This window comes from Motacilla alba, chromosome 7 (assembly GCF_015832195.1).
Source record: "Motacilla alba alba isolate MOTALB_02 chromosome 7, Motacilla_alba_V1.0_pri, whole genome shotgun sequence".
Lineage (NCBI taxonomy): Eukaryota > Metazoa > Chordata > Aves > Passeriformes > Motacillidae > Motacilla > Motacilla alba.
Genome location: NC_052022.1, coordinates 16,405,202 through 16,426,088, shown reverse-complemented (window position 1 = coordinate 16,426,088; position 20,887 = coordinate 16,405,202). Strand labels below are relative to the sequence as shown.

The following is a 20,887-nucleotide window of genomic DNA, read 5'->3' as shown; positions in this document are numbered from 1 at the left end:
CAGCTGATTTCAGCCTCAGAGCATGGCATTTGATATTTCTGTCCCTGGAACATGCTGGCACTTGTCTTGTTCCAGACAGGTGAAGGGGAGGGAATTGACAGTTATTTTGTGCCCTAAATACAGGGAACACTGCAGTCTCTTGGTCGTTGTGGCTTTGTCACTGTTGTCAAGCTGAAACTTCTTTCTAAATGCACATGCAGCACTTTTGGGAATGTCCTATTTAAAGTCAGTACCCATATTCCCATAATTCGAGGGGTAAATTACAGCCAGCACATTTGTATGAGTGGATGCAGTCAATCAGAAATACACAGTGTTTTCCTCTGGCAGCTACTTTTAATAACTTTATAGCTTCTTCTCAAAAAGTTGCTTCTAGGTGAAAAATAGTCAAAGGGACTTGAAAAAAAATACAAAACCTGTTTTATATGCACCTGCAAATGTACAAGCCTTAAAATACCAAACTTTGCCTTGTTTTGAAAAATTAAAAAATTGTCTAAACTTTTTTGTCATTAGCTGGGTATTTTTTTAAACCCATGTGGCAACATAAGCCAGTACATTAAGAAGTCTGCCTTCAAATTTGATGAGCCCTGACTTGCTGTTCAGTATTACCATCAGGGAGGCACAGTAGCTGTGTCTGTCTTAGCTGTCATACATAGCCTCATTGAAGCTGCACCAAAAAGAAAGTTATTGTTCCTTTTCCAGAGCCTTGGAGATGCCACAGGAGTGGCACATTCAAACACTTTTGGTCAATTAAAAGGAACAACAACAATAAAACAACAAAGAAGGGAAGAGCTTTGAGTGCAGCCCCACAGCTCCCCCGTGGGAGCTCTGTGTGCTGAGCAGTTTTTGGGGAGAGAGGGGCAAATACAGCACGGGCTCTGTGCTGGTGGAGAGCCTCATCCTGGGAAGAGCAAAGCACCTGCAGTGCTGCCTGTGTTACTTCCCAGGTTTATACTCAGATTCATTTATTCTTCTCACAGCTGTCTAAAATAGGAAGTTAGTTTGTTTTGTGGACAGCTACGTTAGAAAAAAGGTGTGTGATTGTAACTCTGCTCTAGCTCTGACCTTTCTGTGTTACAGATGTCCAGTGTTGACCTGGCCTGGAGAAGGGTGCAAAGGCTGAAACAATCATGGATTTTACTGATCAATTGTGCTTTAGGAATTATTGACAGTTTTGCACAGGTTCTTGAAAATGTTATTTATAATGAAATCAACTAAAACTATTTTTGCTATAAGTTCTATAAGGTGCATAAGAAAAACCTTAAATTCATCTAGTAGCTGTTCCCATGAACAGGTTTATTTTAGTAAAAAAAAAAGTTTTTATCAAGTGTTATGACGCAAAAAAAAAAAAACCTTCAAATTTCTGGGTATGCACAGATGACCACGAAGACTTATTCACGTGCATGACAGAATTTGTATTTTGGTTTATTTTTATTTTGTTTGTTTCTTTTTATTTTTTTTTGTATGAAATGGATTTTCTGAAGTTTAAAATAGTAAAACATCTAAGATGATGTTCTGTGCTTGCAGTGTGTGAGTGTTGCTTTAGTGCAGTGTTGCAGTTATAGTGTCTGGTCTCTTAGCTTTCTGTTTTTCTTTTAATGTAGTGTGAAGTGTCTTATCCTTTTCTATAAATTCCAATTTGCCTTAAATCTTTCAATGCTGTAGCTGTTTCAGTAAGTAGTCCAAACTAATGGTGTAGAATGCTTTGACCAAATGAGCTGGTCTATTATGCCTTGTAAAACAGCAGCATAGGGCTTTTAAAGGTAGTCAATAAAAATTGCTGAAAATTTGGCTTTTTTAATGTGTAGTAAGTGTTTTTAATGATTTTTTCACATAATATGTAAGGTAGTGAAATGCAAGAGGGGAAAAAATGTTTTGTGTGAAACACATTTTCTGACTGGGGAAATTTTAATAGTATAAATTGTTTGTAAGGCCATATGCCAATAGTTCCCTCTGGTAGTTTGAATGATGTAGGAACTCTGCTGTATGATGCAATGTAAAATCTTTTTTTTTTGCCTTTTTTCAGAAACTAACTTGATGTTCTAGTTTTAGCATAGGTAGAGTAGGGAGTTTGGGGTGGAGATATCACCGAATGTTTTTGTCCTTCCTTTATACTAATGATAGTGCTTTAGGATGAGGATTGTGCTGAGAGGTAGCAAACAGAAAAGTTGCTATTACAGCAAAATGGCAAAAGCTAAAGGACTCGTTTTCAAACATATGCTGAGATTTAAGTAGAAACATAATTGATTGGGTACTAGCTCTCTATAGTAGGTAAATAAAAATAAAAAGACTTGGCACTTTTAAAAGGTAACTTTACCAAAGAACAAAGAGCCAGTAACCAATAATTCTGATTTGTCTCAGCATTGCGTCTTCTGTACTCTTTATTTTTGCCGGACCAGTTTGCGGTTAAGAGAATGTGCCTTTTTTGTACATTTGCATTTAGGTTTTATAATTTTAATTGATGTATGGACACAAAAGCATGAAGGAAGACTTGGATCCAAGCAGTGCCACACTTTACATCATCACTACAAGTGTTAAGTGTAAAGAAAACCAATTTTGAAACTATGAAATTCCTGATTCATAAATACACAGTTATTTGTACTTCACGTATTAGATAATTCACTGCTACTAAAGCTTTTTATTACAATTGCATATGTTTTAAATTGAATGATAAATTAAGTTGTCTTCCAAAACTGTGTACTTCTCTGGTCAGCTGTATATGATCAGTTATCTACCTCAAAGTTTATTTCCTTTTGTATTGGGACAGGTTGCTGGCCCTCCCTGTTTCCACAGACCAAATCATCCTAGCTCGGGAGCTAGGGCTAAGCAGTTGTTTCTTTCAAGTATTTTTTAGTTTTTAAATTTTGTGTGAGTATTGGAGTATAGATGTCGGTGACATTTCATAGTTTCAAAAGTAAATTGCTGCTCTGAGAAGTGTAGATTCTAGTGAAATGCATAGTCATAAGAGATGTGTTTTTGTTTTTTCTTTTTTTAAAAAGTTGTGGTATTATTGGTTCTATGCTCCCTGGAATATTACTGCTTTGTAAAAGTCCAGACTTCCTGCAGCACCTTGCCTGTATTTGGTAACTTTCCAAACCTGGATCTCTCACTACTTGCTATTTTTGCATTAATTAAAAACTGCAGTATGATAGCTGTGTTAGAGGGAGGGAAGAGCTGCTGCCAGAAATGTCTGAACTAAGTGCCATACTCATTGTCTGGGTAAGATTTGGGAAATTTAACCTCTGTACATAAAGAAATAATCAGTTACTTAAACATCACATAGTAGACAGCCATTAAATTATAAAAAATTAATTTATGAAGAAAGACCTTTTGTACAGATTGAAAAAAAAAAGATTTTCATAGAGATATCTATATGATCAAGAGAGTTAATTTTTTATTTTTGTTTTACTAGTGCCACAAACTTGCCAGTGGTAACTTATTTGTCCGGTTCAAGATAACTCTGTAGTTTTGTTTCCTAGGACTTGTTGTTAAACGCCAAAAGACATTTTTGAACTGTAAATTTGATTAGATTGTTAGCTTTTTCTGTTTTATTTCTTTGAAAACTTTTGAATAAAAAAGATCCAAAAAAACCAAAAATGTATCGTCTTTTTCCTTCAGACCTTCCTTTACTGGGGGAAAACCCAAACAGGTTATGGTAAAACTTCTGTATTTATTTTGGGATGTTTGGAATTGCTTTCTGCTTGACAGCCTGGGTTTTTTTCTCCTCTATCTTTTGTCAAAACCAAATATTAACTCTTTCACACCACACTACAAAGTCACTAATTCTTTCCAACAAAACAGGGAAAGATATATGAAAAATATATGATGAGATGTCAGATTTGGATGCAAGAACTCTGTTCTGCTGTGTGTCAGCCCACACAGGGAGTGGTGTGTAACCAGGCTTGCGTGCTGTGGCTGTAAATGCCATTTTCCAGAGGTAAGGTTGGAGGTGTCTTTATGTAATATACTTTTATTGCGTATAATAAAAGTCATTACCAACTAATTTGTTCAACATCGACTCCATCCTCTTCCATAGAACCTGTTTTGAACCCTACTTGCAAACTTGCTGTTAATTATGTTTTTACCTCTTAACAAATATGGGTATCAGATTAATGTGGGATGATTGGTACCAATATAAATGTTTTGTGCAAGATCATACTCCAACCCTGTTGTTTTTTGGTTGTTAGTGATTACACAGTAGCCTTTCTTTAGGCACTGAACATAATTTTTTATCTTTCTTCATTTTCTGAATTAGCTACTCTGAGCAGGTGCCAGGCAAGTGCAAGCAATGCATTAACAAGGAGTATAACCAAGTGCTGTTGAGCAACTGAGCCTTGCTAATGACTGCACATTTTGGGCTAGAACAGAGTAAGTCAAAGTAGTCTAAAGCACTTTGCTGATACTGTGTGTTAGCTTTTCAGGGGGAAAAAAGTTAGTAAGTGCTGTTTTGCTCTCCTCTTCTAGCTTTAATTTATGCCATGGTACCTCCACCATACCAGACAAAGTCATGATTGACTAAAACTGTGCCACCTAATCTTCCACAGAAACATCAGAAATGTGTTTTATGTGCCAGAATATTTGTATGGGTTTGTACTCCTACTCCTCCTGTGCACACTTCACTGCACTTGTTCCTTTTGCTGTAGTCAACCACTCCAAAATTTTTTGTGAACTTCCACATGTGTTGGAATAAGATAATCTATCCTGTCCAGCAGTGCTTTCTTATGAAAGCCAGTGTGTTGTTTGGTGGCATTTAAGACGTGTTACCTTCCAAACGCTTGCCACACTGACGTACTCTTTCAACTGCAAAAGATCATCTGTATCCTTCCCCCGCCAACAAATTCTGGCATTGATTAACCCAAACAAATCTGAGGCTTTTGGCTTTCAGACTCAGTCCATTAATTCTTTCCAGAATAGGGGTTAGGATATACAAAACCTATTCTGTTTGGCAACTTCTCTTTCAGTGACTAAGAAAAGCCAAGCTGATGTCAGAACAGCAAAGATTTACCGAGCAGTGATCAGAGGGAGGGTGTAAAAGCCTGCATGTGGAATGAGTCAGTCTTTCCTTTTCAGGACAGCTCTAACCACATCTACCATCTGACAAATCTGTGCAGCCCACTTCTATAGTAAAGAAGAAATCATATCACAGGAAAATACTACTGGGGTGTTTTTCCATGTCCAAGAAGAAAGGCCAGCTTCTCCACAGGCAAGCCTTAACTGTTTAAGGTATCTTGCCTTTTTCAACACTATCCCCTCACGCAATATCTACATCAGTGGTGTTCTGAATTCTGCTGTGTTATGTTGGTCTCCCTTCAGCTGAATAAACTGACCTCTTTTGACAGCTTCACTGCAATACAAAGGGATTTTTGGAGCACTGAAGGAATGAAGGTATGTGGCACCCTAAAGACTTCCCGCATGCACCCTGCAGGTGTTCGGGTCAGCCTGCTCAGGCAGCTTTCTGAGAAGGGTCATTGTTCCAGAGCCCCACATGCAAGTGTTAGCAAGGGGAGTAATATTTGTAAAATGGTTTCTGCACTCGCACTCTGCCGATTTTAAAGTCATCTGCAGTAGTTTTCCCAAGTATTTTAACCACCTGAAACTCACACACAGGGACAATGGTTTTAAGCAATGTCTGTGAAGCACTTAAGGGTAATGGAATAAAGCAATGATTAAACACGCCCAAGAGAAAATTTACTCGTAAATTTTATGTTTTGGTAAATAGTTTTAGCTTTTTCCAAGTACAAATAGGAAATTACCTTTCCTTTGTGTGCTTCAGCCTTTTCCCAATGGAAAATACTTTCATACCAATGAGAAAACACTGCTACATTTTTTGTTTGTGTGTTTGGGGTTTTTTTGCCTTCCAGTGAATGTTAAAAAAACCCAAAATGTATTTACAGACATTTGCTACCAGCTTGTTTTTACATCAGTTTGTTCTGGTATCTTTAACCAGTCTCAAAGATAATCTGTAAGCACAATATACATAACTAGGCACGTGAAGAAGTTATTTATTGACCAGCCCACTGAAAAGAAAGAATTTCACAAGCCATTGGGCTGAGCATGACTCTGCTCACCCAGCAAGGTATCAGCAGAAGCAGTGGCTTTGCTGGCCATGCAGACTTTGGGCAGGAGGGGAAGGGTCAGTCCCTGCAGCTCCCAGGAGCAGACCCTCAACATTGCCACATTTCTGTCTTCTGCCAGGCTCCATCAGGACCCCTGGCATGGGTGCCTTGCCCCAAGAAACGGACTGACCTGATGCTTCATGACTTCCCTTGCTCTTTTCTTCCTTTAGATTTTATCGCCTTTCCACATTGCTGCTTTCCCTCCTAAACCCTTGAGCTCCCGGCAGTCCTGTCCCACTAGCTCTACCTCTGTCTATAATTTTACATTTCTTATCTCTCCAGACTTTCTCACAGCTTTTTTTCCAGCACTGAGCAAGGTTACACAGCTGGGCTGGGTCAGAGTTGGGCTCTCATGTGCAGGGAGCTGTGGAGAGGGAGGAGAGGCACAGGACAGGGGCTGCAGTAAGGGCTGACATACTCCAGATCTTGCTTGAGTCAGGAAAACATTCAAATGCAGTTGGAAGAAAGGGTATTCAAAGAGCTCCAAGTGTTGCTGTCTTTGCCAGAACAGAATGAAAACTAGATTTCAAACAGCTCAGTGCAGCTCAGTAGAATGAAATGCTCCAGAAGTCAGCAGCTGCATGGACCGTCAGTTCCTGACCTCCTTCAGCCCTGCTCTGCTCACTTTCCATACTTGAACAAGTTCCAGCTGCCAGCAGGCAGAGGCTTCTGACGGGAGTGGGAAGGAGGCAGCTCATCAGCAGCTCACAGGCTTCAGACAGCAAAGGCCTTTTGCCACTTGTGCATTCAAGCAAGTCACTGTGCCCTGAGCTGCAGAAGTTATGGAACAAAGCCAGCAGCAGGGAAGTAAGCTTGCGCACAAGAGTGGGAACATTTGGGGTTTAAGTTGTTTCTAGGTAAACTGTTCATATTTAAGAGTGGTCTAGCTCTGTCTTTGCTGCGGAGTCTCTAGAAACAGCAAGCCATGCCCTCTATTCTAGGGTGAATTTTGGACAACAGCATTGAAAATCCAGATTTCAGTTATGAAAAAACAACAAAAAATTAGTCAGTTACAGAAATTCATCTCCTCAAAAGTATTTTATGGATGAAACCAGCCAGTCTTCTCTGGAAAAACGGTTCAGGACAAACCATACCATTCCTGTATTACAGTCGACATATGCACAGCTCCTCTCTTCCAAGTGGAGGTCATCTGCTCAGCCCTGCAGTGCGTGCTGCTGCCCTTCTTCGAGCCTGCAATTCATTTCCTAAGCAGTTTGTGCTACAGCAGCAAAGCCAGCTGTTGGGGCTGCCCTTGTTTAATTGGGCTCTCAAGGTGAGTGAGGGGTGCAGGGCCCCGGGCTCCGAGGGATGCTCGGTGGCGGCCGGACTCGGGCTCTCTGTGCTGCCGCCGCTGGCTGTTGGTGCTGTGCGAGGAGCCGGGAGGGCAGAGCCTCCTGCAGCCGCTGAGCTTACCCAGAGCTTAAACAGCTCCCGGCGCAGCCACCAGAGGGCATCGGGATAAACCGAAATTATCACAAAAGGTAAACACCCATTCATTCATTTATGGAGCGTTTATTTACCTGTAGTGAAAAGCAAAACCTCCTCCTGCCTCTGCAGTGCACTGCCAATGCAGTGCAAGTGCTCACATTTCTGAGAAGGTGTTTTTAGTCCTCATTAAGATAACAGTAGGGTTGTCTGTATTAGAGGAAAATAAAAATTAAGGATTTTTTTGGTTAACGAAACACATAAGGATACCTTCAGTGCAGGCGAGGGGAGGAAAAAATAAAGGAATCTAATAGAAACCACAACGTCACCAGAAACACAAGTGCTCCATTCAAGATCAGGGAGAATTGGTAAGTAGCTTGTAAGTGACAGATGAACACAAAAGGAGACAAGCAGCAAGAGACTTCTGGAGAAGTCAAGCAGCCTGCAAAGGTTCAACCCAGACCAGAGTTAGAAATCTTTTTCCCATTAATTCAAAGCCAGTCTATTTCCACATACTCTTGGGAGCACCTGTTTTATTATTGCTATGACAATTGAAAGTATATTCATTCCAAACACAGTGTAAAACAAACAAATACCTTCTCAGGAAGTAGATAAAGCTGTGAAAGTAAATTGGTGTCTTGAGGGCTAAATGAAAAATCCGAACTACAAACCACAATTATTCTAAGTATTTAAAGTGATATAGAAAAGACAGCTCATTTTTTGCAATGTTCATTCAAGAAAACCTGTGATCACTAAAGAGGGCTTCTTACATATCAATCCAGATGACTAATACAGATGTGGGAAGTGGGCGAAGGGGGGGCCTGCAGAAATAGATATTTTTGCTGCTTGTCTCTATCTGTGCAGCTTGAATCTAGTGAATAATTAACCATAACCCACAGAGGATAGTTAGTGCTTCAGTTAGTGCTTCAGATCTCAGAAGCTTTTTGCAGCATCCCTTTTGGTCAGGGAGAATCATGTTGCCAATGCATTTTGGATTATTTTGTTCCCCTCTGGTTCTGCTGGACACAGCCTTGCAATTCATCACCAGTGCCTGGCCAGTGGCTCTGACCTGCACAGACTTGCTCTTAGATGTGGACTACAAGAAGCATTTGTTAATCTCTGCCAGGGATTTTGTCAGTCTTCAAAGTAATTAGATGATTCACTTCTGGACCAGGCCAGATTGCTGTATCAGGCACAATAAAAGACCCAAAGAGCAATCAGAACAAGTAGGAGAGTTCACAGACAGTCATGAATAAAAATACTGTAAGTCTGGAAATATAAAGTATTTCTGTTTTGCATACACCCTAGCTTTAGGCTAAACAGTGCACAGACACAGACTTGAATTTCTGGAAAAAATATCTGATCCAGGCATGTGTTTGCAATTTTTGAGGATTTTTTTTTTTTTTGGGGGGGGGGGGGGGGGGGGGGGGCTGGGAGGGAAAAGACACAATTTCCACCCCTCCCTCCCCCCTGCCCCCCCATCAGTTTCAGACCTGAAAGCTTTTCTTTCCTGTGTGTGGCTTCAGAATTTTTTGTTTTGTTTTGTTTTTTTGAGTTTTAAATTTTTTTTTCTTTGCAGCCTCAAGTACTTGTGATTATCTTCTTTTGGCATCCAGCTCAATGTCAGCATGACTGTGTTTGTCACAGGTTTTATATGCTGCTGCAAGCAGGACTCAAATTAGGATTGGTGTGACCAAAGGACAATAGCTCTGCCAACAAGACAGACTTTTTTTGATCTAACTAGCAGATGCTCTGTGAGCGTCTCTCACTTTCTTGCCTCTCTCTTGCCTAGAGGACTGAAACCAGCCTGTCAGTGCGATCGTACTCGCGGGAGCTACAACTGTTTGCACAAGAGCTGAGTCTAGCCTAATACCTACTTTAATAACTGCTTCCAGCAGCTACTTGTGAAGGCTCAGGTGGCAAACTTCATTTAATATATCATAACTTTAAAGCAGAGATTTTTCCAGAAATGGCTGCTCTTTTTATAGAGGTTATTTTGCACTCTAGTGGATTATTTTAGATAGTAACAAAAATGTTCCTGTATATCTTTGGTCATCAATGACTTGCAAGACTAGTATTGCAGGAGGAGGAGGAGGCTAGAAAGAGAACCTGATGGGGTTCAAACCTTGAATTCCATTTTGTTTCCCTCCCCTGTTACTTGACAGGAGTTTTGGAAGAAGAAGAAGAGCTAACAGGCATATGAAAGACCTGGCATAAAATATTGGACCAGCTTTCCAGGTGTCACTGAGGGGCAGCAAGTCCAGAGGTGTCTCTCCCGTCCAGACTTTAGAGGATCTCAACTGGCTTTAGCTTTTCATGTAAGCCTGAAGGCTACTGACTGCCAGTCATCCTGACAAGGTGATGACTAATGGGGCAATTAACTCCCTCCCCTAACTTGCTGTCTGTCATGGCAATTGGAAAGGAAATAAGAGCACTTTTCCCTAAGGAAACAGGTTGGCAAATGGGTTTGGGTCTGTTAAAGCTTTAGTGTTAATGAAATTTCATATTAACAAAATATCAAAAAGTTGTTCCAATGAAGAGCAGGTTCAAGCCCATATTGTCTGCTTTGTAAATTCCTTTTTAATTCATGTTCACATGTTGAAAAATTCATTTTATAGCCAACCTGTAATTCCACAGGAGTAAACTGCAGAATTGCCATCAGCTATTAAGGGAAAAATATACAGTTTTGCATTGTCCACGTCATACAGTAACAGCTTTTCACTGTGTAATTAGTTGATTTGTGTAAAATGAGTAAAAAAGTAGCAGGCATCAGTAATTTGTTTCCATCTCTTTCAGAATGTTGTTTTTTGTTCATAAACGAAAATTGAGGCACATCTGACTGGCTGTTATTCATTATCACCAAAAATCCAGCTTCTAATCATTAAAGCTGATGCTTGCAGAGGTGTCCTGTATCTCAGATGGATTGATATTTGTACCCATAGAATCATAAAATGTCATTTCCAGACCTGCAGACATGCCCAGAGCACGAAGGTCAGTTTGTGATGCATCTTTGCCGCTGAATTTCAGGGCTCAAACTGCCTTTATCTGGGCAAGTCAAAATTTTTCCTTAGTTTACACCTTTTAGGGAACAAGTTTTAGTATGGATCTCAATGGGGCTTCCTGAAAGGAAAAGAGAAAGGGAAAGGAGTCACCACTACTGAACTAGCCTGCTCTTTGTGGTGACCAAGAAGCAGCCAGACTATAATCCAAGAGCCACTGTGAAAAGCTACATGACTAATCTCTATTTTCATTGTGTGGCTGGTAGCAGGAAGGAGGATGTAGCACAACAGTCAATTTATTGCAAGAACAATGTAGTCATTCATCAGGGCATTATTCTGAAATGATTTAAATGACAGTAGAGCAGCCCACTCCTGACTTAAGAAAATACAAGTAATTCAAATTCCATATCTAATAAGGAAATTGTTCCACTGACTTACTGGTTGGCATAAATTACGTGTAGCTAATATGTTCCTGTTGCAGACCCTGAGGACTCTTTGTTTATGCTAAATGTGAATATATTTTAGCACATGAATTACTATCCTCCTGCTTGCTTCTTGGGCGCCTCCAGAATAAGTAATACGTTGGCATAACTTTGCCATTTGTCAGCCAGCAGTCTGGTAGCACATTTGCTCGTCAATCTAATTTTAACCTTTTCTCATACAAGCACTTGGTATTTCATGTAAATCAACCAGACAGTCTGTCATTCAATAGGATACTATCTTCATAGTCTTCTGAAGTGTGTGCTCTATTGTATGCGCTCGTTATTAAGTAGCAGAGGTAAAGTAAAACTAATGTATTACTTCTGGTTCTTAATACCACAATGCCAGGAATCTCTTTATTACCACAATAGAGACAAATGATATGTCTGGCAGAGGTTCTGGACAATGGGCCTGGTAATGCATTCAGCACTTTCTGAATTGAAAGGTCTGTCCTGAATGGTAAGTAGTGCAATGCATCATTATAGGCTTCAGAGCACATATTCTAGGTCTGTTCCTGTTATCACTCTAATTTGCAGTTAATAATATTAAAAAGTACATTCAACTGATGAATTACAAAAATATTTTTAAACCATTTCCCTGTGATTCCAACCATTTTTTTAATAAAATATGATACTGGCTGCAAAAGAGAATATAATTCATCATGAAATACATATAAATTAATTAATGATCATTTATTTTCATAATTTGCATAAAAAACATGAAAGATTTAGTGGTATATCCTTTACCCTGTAAGGTTTTCCAGAAATTGATTTGGCTAGGAAAATATTATGTTTGAAGTTCAGCTGTTTTGTCAGTTTGTTCATTAATGAATTTAATATCTTTGATTTTTTTAAAACACTAGTGCTCATTTATACAACCTAATTAATAATAATAATAATGCTCATTCTGGCTTATTCAGATATTTTGCTGCATTAAGAATGTTTTAAAAAAATTATAGCATTGCAATGAAATTATCTGTGGTGTTGTTAATAATTCAGTCCTGCATGAGACCTGTAACCATTTATTGCATAGTGCAATTGTTACCTGTTTTATTAATTATGAATGTCATATTCTGATCTAAATTTTCCTTACTGGTACTTTGAGTCTATTAGCACAACATTACATTTCACTCCACGCAGGCTTATGACTAACAGAATAAAACTCGTGTATTTACTGCTCAGTTCTGTTCTGAGCAGTGACTTCTGGCACTGTGTTTGGTCTGGGGAAGACCCTGAGTGATGCCTTCATTTGTCCCCAGCCCAGTGCTCGGCAGTCCCGTCAGCAGACAACAGAGGCAAAGCTCATCCTCTCCTGAAGCCTCACAAAGTCCCTTCTCAGTCCATTCATCCTTCAGGTGCTCTTTATTACAGATTGCACCATGCTCTGAGCCCATCCCCACTGTCAGGCCTCCTCTCCAGCAACTTCTGTGTAAAATTCACCTCCTGTTCTATAGAATTAATTGGCCTGTGTTGAATTTCTGGGTATGAGTTGTATATATACGTATGATATTTGTTCAATTTCTACCACAAAGTTCTGTTTCTGATTGAAGCCACACTGTGGTAGAAGTAAAAACATATAAAGTGCTTCCATCACTACCCACAGCATCTTTTATAACTACAAATCAAGTAAAGGCAGTATTTGTCCTTCAGGATGTAAAGTGTTATAACTTAACTTAGCACTTGTCTGACCCAAAGTTTTAACCAAAATTAAGTAAATATCTTCAAGGATGTAGGCCTGAGTTTTTTGGCCTGAATAAATATGTCTCGGATGAATCTATACCATAAAATATTCAGGTATTTCTATTACTTAACTTTGTATAACAGGGGTACAAAGGACTTTATTCTCCCTGCTTTGATAAAGTTCTCACATGGGAGTTTGTTTGGTTTCTGTATCTCCATGTTTTATGCTAGGCAGCTACATTTTTTGCTCTCAGGGATGCATCTAGGCAAATTTAATACAGCCAGTGAGATAGATTTTCTTAAGCAATGACAGCATTTAATTTCACTGAGCCTCTCAAAAATAATTTTACACGTGGTTTTGTTCATTTCATGTCTGGTCCTCTGGTTTACCACTGCTGTTCTTGCAGCTGTGAGTTTTACCTTGTTCAGGGAAGTGTATGTTACCAATAAATGTTTGCTCTGAAGAAAAGCAGTGAATTTCAGGGGATTAAGGGAGTCTGCATTTTATTGCAGGCAAAATATTTTCGGGTCTCATTTATTGTTTGTGCTTTAAGGCACACATAGTTGTGTTTAACAAACATTTTCTTTCCCTTCAAATTTTCCACTCTAGATCCTTAGGGATTACTGAAGAAATAATCAGTCACGAGGACCTGAAATTACAGAATTATGCGTGGGATGTATCCAGCCACAGATTTTTATTTAAGAAGGAAATTGATTTTTAATTCTGTGCCTGTATGAAGAAAAAAATAAAAATGAAAATTATGGTAATGAGTTGCTACAACTGCAGACAACCTGGGTAATATTTTTTCCTGAAGTATAGGAAAACATATCTAAGTACAAATTCAGTTCTAGTTATTAGCAATATACTCCTCCAAGTATCAAGGCCAAAATCCAGCCATGTCTTTTGGAAGGTGTGTAGTAGGCAAGCACAATGGGGAAGAATTTTGTCTTTCTCTTTTTATGTGATTTTTTTACATTTGGTAGAGAAGTTTTATTGCTATTTACTATTAGCAAGCCGTTCGGTAGCTATTTATACTCCATTTTTAAAGGTATGTAACAGAATTCCCCAGTCTGTCGCAGACCTAGTGCTCCATTAATGTTAGCAGCTCAGGAGGTTCTTTCTGGTTGGTGTTATGTACATATCTCTAAATGCATATCAGCACCTGGCCCATGGGCTGGGCTGCTGGCTCTGTGAGAGGGAGGGGAGATCTCTGCTGCTGCTGACCTGCTGCTCTCACCTGTGGCTGCCAGGACAGCTCAGCCCCTCTCCAGCCTCAGCCTCCCCTCACCTCGTGCTCCCCAGCTGCCATGAGCAGCCTGGGCTTTGGGCAATCACCACAAAAAAAGAGGAAAGTTTGCTAAGGGGCTTCATGGCTTTGCAGGCAGGAGTGGGGGAGAGGACAGTACAGGGTGTCAGTTCCATGGCAGCACATCCCACAGGGCTTCAGCATGGCCAGAGTCAGCACAGGGGCCTCTTGCCTCCCCACCTACATGCATGAGCCCAAAGGGCTATGCCCCAGCCAGGCATGATTCAGGGTGGAATAGGAGCTGGTTGTCTTCCTGTTTGGGTCTTGAAGAGATGGGGTGGTGGCTTTATTTACTGCTGTAGGTAGAGAAGTGTCAGTACTGGTGGTGAGGGGTCCTCAGCTGGGACCCGTGGGGTCTGCCCCCATGTCAGAGTAGCCTGGCCATGGGGAAGGGGCCGGTGGCCTGCTGAGCCCACTGTAGGGCTCCCCAGGCATTGCAGCTTCCAGCCCCACTCCCAGGAATGTCATTTCCCTGCCTCTGCACAGATTTTTCTAATTCTCAACTAGGTGCATTCCTAGCACAATTTTAGATCCTCATCTCTGGCTATTTTTTATGTCTTTTCTCTTTTCTTACAGTGCTCCCCCAGCTCCTTAACTACTGCCCAGGGAAATGATGTGAACACTGAGCTGCCTCTGCTCTTTATGCCTGGCTTCCCACCCAGTTCCTTGGGAGAGTATTACAGCTGCTTGCTGCTCTGATTTGTAACCCAGCTGGCACTGATACTTCCTTGTGCATTCCCTAAGGTAATTCTGCCTTCTTGCCATTTCTGCTTTTGTCTGGGGCTTGTCTGGGATTCCTCTGTTCTCTATCCCGAACTAATTGTGTTTTGCTGCTCAGATCAAAGAACCTGGTTTTATGTCTATTAAGAGGAACATACAGAGCAGTTTATGAGGAAGAAGCTCCTTTGGGAAGTGTGAAAGCAGGTGCCTGTGAGGTGGAAGCACTGCCCTGCAGAAAAAGGAGAGATTATAATTATAACAGATACAAAACTTCAACATTATTCTTTAAAATAATGGATTAAGTATTTCAGTGACAGTGTTTTGTGTGTCCCTGTGCTAAGAGGGCCTTTATTTCTTCTCTCTGAAATGGGAAAAGAAAGTGGTTGCTTAAATCCCTAATGACGTACAGCACATGAATTCCAGTTTTGATTTTATGAACAGCCTCTATCATCCTGTCTTGTCTGGGCTGCCTCATTCTCATTGTACTGTGGGGTTAGACACACTGTCACCATTCCTATAAATAGCCTGATGGTTATGAAGGACCAGTAGTGTCTCCTCTGGGAATAACAGGATTTTGACTAATGGCATTTTAGGCCAGTTTTTGTCAGACTTTCTATAGGAGATAGGGTTTGGAGAGTAGAATGTCTGCTAAAGAAAGTAATCAAAATTTTATTGTTTGAAACACAGACACTTGGTGAGCCTGGAGAATCCACAGAGAAAACTGAAGTTTGTAGGAGCAGGATGGTGGAGTGCTTTTAAAACAGAGGCTTGACTTTAGGGCTGGTGAGAAGCAAAGCAGCTGCCATGTGGAAAAGAGAAGCTCTCAGTGATCCTGCAGAAATCTGGGCTGTGGTGCAAGGATGTCTGCAGTGCCAGGGAATCTGCTCTGCACACGAGAAATGTTCAAGTGCACCGGGGAGCAGCAGGTAAGGCAACACATTTTTCTGTAAATTTTTGGAGCAAATGAGGAAGTACCTGTATGTAGAAAGCCTTGTGTTTCAGGTCTTTAGCAGTTAGTAGGACCTTTTGAGTGTAGAGAGCATGGGCAGGCTAACCTCAGAGCTGGTTCAGTAAGGATGGAAGTTTTTGAACTTGTGGATGGAGTGAGGATCCTTGGTTTTAAGGATACAGGCAATTTGGGCTGTGTGACCCTGTTCTGTGAGTAAATGCCTTGGGGACACCAAGGAGAACACGCATCCTGCTGGCCACGCAGGGAGGGAACTTCTATGACAGTGCGAGAGGTCACACACAGCAAGGATTTCAATGACAGGTAACAAGGCTTGGTGGCTGTCTTCTCCTGACTTTTAAAAGAAACAAATGCCAAGATATTTGGGGGGGGGGGGGGGTTTTCTTACAACTAGCAACTGATCTGGAATTCAGATGCCACGTTCTACAGCCTGGGCAGATTCCAAGAGTGCGTTGAATCCACAGCAGCACCCTTTGTGCGGGGCAACTCTGTATGCCCTGCTGAAAGAGAAGAAACAGAGCATTGCATTCAGGGATGTGACTAACTTCTCCTGAAGAGCGAGGAAAGCTCCACGCTTGCCAGTTATCTCTTCTGTGCATTTCCTCAGTTGTGGCTGGGGCCATCTGATGAGTGTTTCCCTTTCGCTCCCCGCGCGGCGCAGTCTGTCTGCTGTCAGCAGTTAATGAAGTCACTCGCAAGACGCCATCCCCTGGGGAAAAGCAGGGCTATGAATAGACCTGTTACTGCATCGCTGGCTGCAATGCTCTCAGCGCTGCTTTTGCTGTGCCACCAGCCCTGATGACTGTGCCACTTCCGAACAATGGCCTTTCACTCTGGAGCCACTGCCATTCCCAATGCCAAAAGCGATGCCTTTGCCTCTGGCAGAGCTCAGTGAGTGCTTCTGTGCTGTCCCCAGTGACAGGCACAGGTTCTGAGATACCACAGGCTTACCAAGAATGTGCAGAAGGTGAATGAATAAATTTATTGCAGCAAGTGCTTTTGATAATAGTCCTCAGTGAACGTCATTGTCAGATGCTTCATCAATGCACATCCTACAACAAGGAGGAAAAAAATAAAGCTTTTTTTCCAGAGAACAAGGTTATTTCCATGCTACTGAAATAGAAAGGCAAGCTGTTAATCTGATGAAAACATCACCTCTTTGCCCAGCTGAGCTTGCATGTCTAGGTGTGGTTAAGCTTATGTTTAAAAGGAGTTGTGTGCTAGTCTAGACAGAGGTGAGCTATAAAAGAAGTAAAATCAGCAAAAATAAATAGAGATAAAGAATGGTGAATCATGATGACATATTGCTCAAAGTATGTAAGATCATGTAAATACTTATCATGCTGTGTAGAGCATACAGTCATTATTTGTGCAAGTAAAGCCAAAAGACTATTCAATGCACTTTAATGACTATGTTTGCAATTTAACCCACAACAACTTTGCAGTTGAACACCTCTGTAAGAAAATGTAGCTAACAATGCCAATAAATGGTGAAAAAGAGAAAAACTAATTAAGGCAGCATTCACTTTGAACATTCCCTGTTCTCTCTTCAGGAGATGTCAGGGAAAACATTTTAAAAATGTTTCATTTCATATATACTTTTTATTATTTTATGTCAGAGTTGATGGCCTTAGAAGGCTCCCCCAAACCAAGCTGTCAAAATTTTAATTCTCACAAAGCTATAATGATATTTTCAACAAAATGAGAATTAAGATCTTTTTGCATTGTGATCCAAATATCTGAACCATTCCTACATGAGCAGAGTTACAGTTGTTGTTGCATATGAACCTTTGCTCAGGTGCTTCATCCTCCTGCTTATATAAAACCAGAACAAGAAACAGCCCCGTGTTACTCATACTTTTCATACTAAATCTGGTTGGCTGAATTAGTTTAAGTGATTCATGACCTATGTTAAAATTTAACACAGCCTTTAATGTGTTCAGCCTGACACATGGTTCCTTACAATATTGATATATCTCACTGACCAAACAATCTGCATCAGCTTACTGAAGCACGCCTTGAGGGGAAAATGATACAGTAGTCCTGATCTACTTCTCTGCCAAAGCTTTAATTAAACATTCATGCTATCAGTTAAGAGTGAAGGGGAAGTGCATGAAATGCCAGTCCTGTCATTAACAATATTTCTTTTTCAAAGTTTAGGAAGATAGGAATATACTTCTTAAATCAGACATCTGTGACCTGGCTGGCATCAAAATGGTATTCAAAACTCTGATCTGTCTTGCTCTCTGGTATCCTATTAATAAGAAAACAGAAATTCATCTGATTTTCTGTATTCAGCAATTTTTCCAGTAGCACCCAAAGCAGATAGAGTTTAGCAGAGCAGAACTGGAGTAGTGGGGCTCTGGCAATGGATCTCATCCTTTCCTGGGGTACAGAGTTGTGAAGCCAGGGGTAGGCATCTCCTCAGGGTTTGTTTCCCATTGCTGGGACCCAGATAGCTTGAAGGCTGGTAAGGCAATCCTCAGCCTTCTGCAGGCCACTTGTGTGGGAGGTAGAGCCTGGTCCAAATGGGGTTTCATTTAGCACTAGCTGCCCCTGAAAGAAATGAGGCTCTGCCAGACTACTTAGGGATGGCACTTGTATGATAAAGCCTTCTGGCTGAGTCTGCAGAGGTGTCTTATGAGGATCATGGAGAAATTGGTTTTTCTTCACTCAGTGGAACCGTCTGGGGGTAGAGAATACAAATGCTGCCGTTTCTCCCCAGGGCAGAAAACCTACTTGGAATGATGAACCTTGGCATCCTTTCTTCCCTCCTTGAGAACCATGCTAGCAGCAATTAATCTCATCCAACAGCAGTGGATATTACAACCACAGCCAATATCTCAAATGGTTGTTTAAAATCAACTTCAGCAAGCTTTGCTCCCTTTCTGACCCTTTCCTGGCTTCCACATCTCTTGTGCTTGGCTGTCCTCCACCCAGGCTTTCAGGCTCAGATTTGGAAATTCCCTGCTCCTGACAGTGGACTGTTATTTTTCTGGCAATATTTACCTGCCATCCTTGTGGAATAGAGTCAAGGCCTCTGTGGTGCCTGTGCTGTTATTCAGAGTGTTAATAGACATTGTAAACAGATAGAGATTGTCAGATTTTTGCCACAAGAACTGCACTGAGGAATTTCCTCAGCCAGGAAGGCTGCCCAGGTTGGAGCTTGTGATGCTTTGTCTGCTCCTGAGCATGGATTTGTTCTAGTTGTAAGAGGAGAGAAACTACTTCTGAGCAAAAACCTTCCTCAACCTTCACTATAACAGAAGCAGCACAATACCAGATTCATGAAGAAAATTATGCACCCTAAAGACCATGAACTTAGAAGAATGTCAGCAAAAGGCCAAGTCTTGAAAGATTAGTTAATATGCAAGTTCAGAAGCATTAGCTAAATCAAACTGTCATTGCTCAACCCACAAGCACAGCAAATATACTTAAGAGGGGATTTTGAAGCAAAAGGGAAAGAAGAGAAAAACGCTTCTTTTTAAAGTGGTTGGGATAAATCAGATGGTAACATAAGAGAATATAAACATCAGTTCAGGGTGAAGGAAAACTAGGCTTTATTACTCCCCTTGAGCAAGCTGATGATGTAGGAGACCTAGTAAAAATGAATGTTTTTATCAGTAATGTGATGCACAGGCATCGTGAATAGCTGTGTGTCAGCACAGTCTGAATAAATACCTACAGTGGTTTTGTTTACTTCTCCGTTTGCTTAAAACTGTGAATATTGATCAAGTTTCACAAAATTAGACAGAAAATTGTGATGTCATGAGAACGTGACAAATAGGCACTTTCCACAAGTGCTGACACTCTTAGATAATCTAAATTCAAATTTTTACCATGATTTTTGACTGTTACTTCATCTACCCATCTTGTCTTATCTTCCTATTAATATGACACAGGGAGAAGAAGGTGTTTCTCTTTTCCCTACATGCAAGAAAGTTGACACACTACACAGCTAGAGAGGAACTTGCCTGGCTTTGCAGAATAGAAAGAAAATGTGCTCTGGAGCATCTGATGCACCTGAGTTAGGAACCAGTTTGCCCTTGACTGTATCCATGGAAATTGCAGAGTGAGGCACCTCCTGTGTGTCAGCCCAAGCCCTGGGTCTGCTGCTCCCTGCAGGTTTGATTGCTGCCATATCCAGGACTTGGCATGGTCCTGGGAGCAAACCAGTGTTTGACCTGTTTGAATTTTTTTTCTTGGTTTTTTTTTCTGTTGCTCTCAGACTTTGCCAAGAACAATTTTTCTGATTTTAGAGGGCACTCAGATGCCTCATCCAGATTAATGTTAACTCATTGACTTCTTTACCTTTTTCTTGTACTGCTTTAAAATTTTGTGGTGTTCCTCTGCTAGTTTGACACTCAAATGTCTCCATTGATTAGGGTGGACAGGGTCCTCCTCTAACTGAGAAAATCTCATCCACCAGATGAGATAGATCTTACCTATAGATCAAAAGAAAAATAATGTTGGAAAGAATCACATTATGACTGACTGAATAATTAACTGACAGCTATGAGTCAGTGTCTGCATTTCTTCCCTAACACAACACTACATGGTAGACTGGGTTTGAATAGGTTTTATCCCATAATTTCAGGTAATGATTAACTCCCAATGACTAAAATATCTTCAGGAGAACTGATGAGACATTTCACAAAGCTACTCAAGTTCAAAAGTATATTCAAGCTTTCACTTTAGTTCTTTCATGCAAAAACACTTATTTTAACAGAAGCTATTTTAGAACTACCTCATAAATATAAGTTCAGCAGTACTATTAGAACATAGTTTTAAGCTAAAATGATTGTATTCCAGGAAAATGCACATACAGTATGTGCATGCAGTTTATTTTTTATTCCATTTATAAAACAGAAGCCATTTTAGTGCCACTGGCACTGCAATCATTTATGGGATGAAATATAACTGTACTAGATCACATTGTAGGATAAAAGACTAAAGGAATGAGCAGTGGAAAGAACAAAAACCAAAGGAAATCTGTGTGAGTAGGTCTGTCCTGAAGGAAAATCTCCCACTGCAGGGTTTCATTCCTGAAGAGGGTGTGTTAAAGCATGCAAGATAATAAAGAGCAGCAGATGTCTTAAGAATTGGTGTTATGTGGAGTGCTGTAAAGAATTTAACTTTTGAGAAGAAGGAGGATTTTTCACACAAACTGGATGAACTCTGTTGGAGCAAACATGGC

The 20,887-nt window shown here is 40.6% G+C and overlaps 2 protein-coding genes across 7 annotated transcripts in view; both read left to right on the top strand.

Annotated features, from left to right (window-relative positions):
- The window catches only part of RBMS1 (RNA binding motif single stranded interacting protein 1), a 141,921-nt gene extending 140,125 nt beyond the window's left edge, over positions 1-1,796 (top strand). For all 4 annotated transcript variants that reach the window (XM_038142553.1, XM_038142554.1, XM_038142556.1 and 1 more), the window contains exon 14: positions 1,078-1,796. The gene's annotated coding sequence lies outside the window, so the exon portion shown is untranslated. The remainder of the gene's footprint in view (positions 1-1,077) is intronic.
- A 345-nt stretch (positions 1,797-2,141) lies between these two features.
- Positions 2,142-20,887, top strand: part of ITGB6 (integrin subunit beta 6) — a 59,551-nt gene continuing 40,805 nt past the window's right edge. The window contains exons 1-4 of one of the 3 annotated variants that reach the window (XM_038142547.1): positions 2,142-5,220; positions 5,337-5,382; positions 14,580-14,747; positions 15,411-15,649. The gene's annotated coding sequence lies outside the window, so the exon portion shown is untranslated. Of the gene's footprint in view, positions 5,383-12,107; positions 13,493-14,579; positions 14,748-15,410; positions 15,650-20,887 lie in introns of those variants that run through there. The other 2 variants (XM_038142551.1, XM_038142549.1) reach the window with 2 other exon arrangements.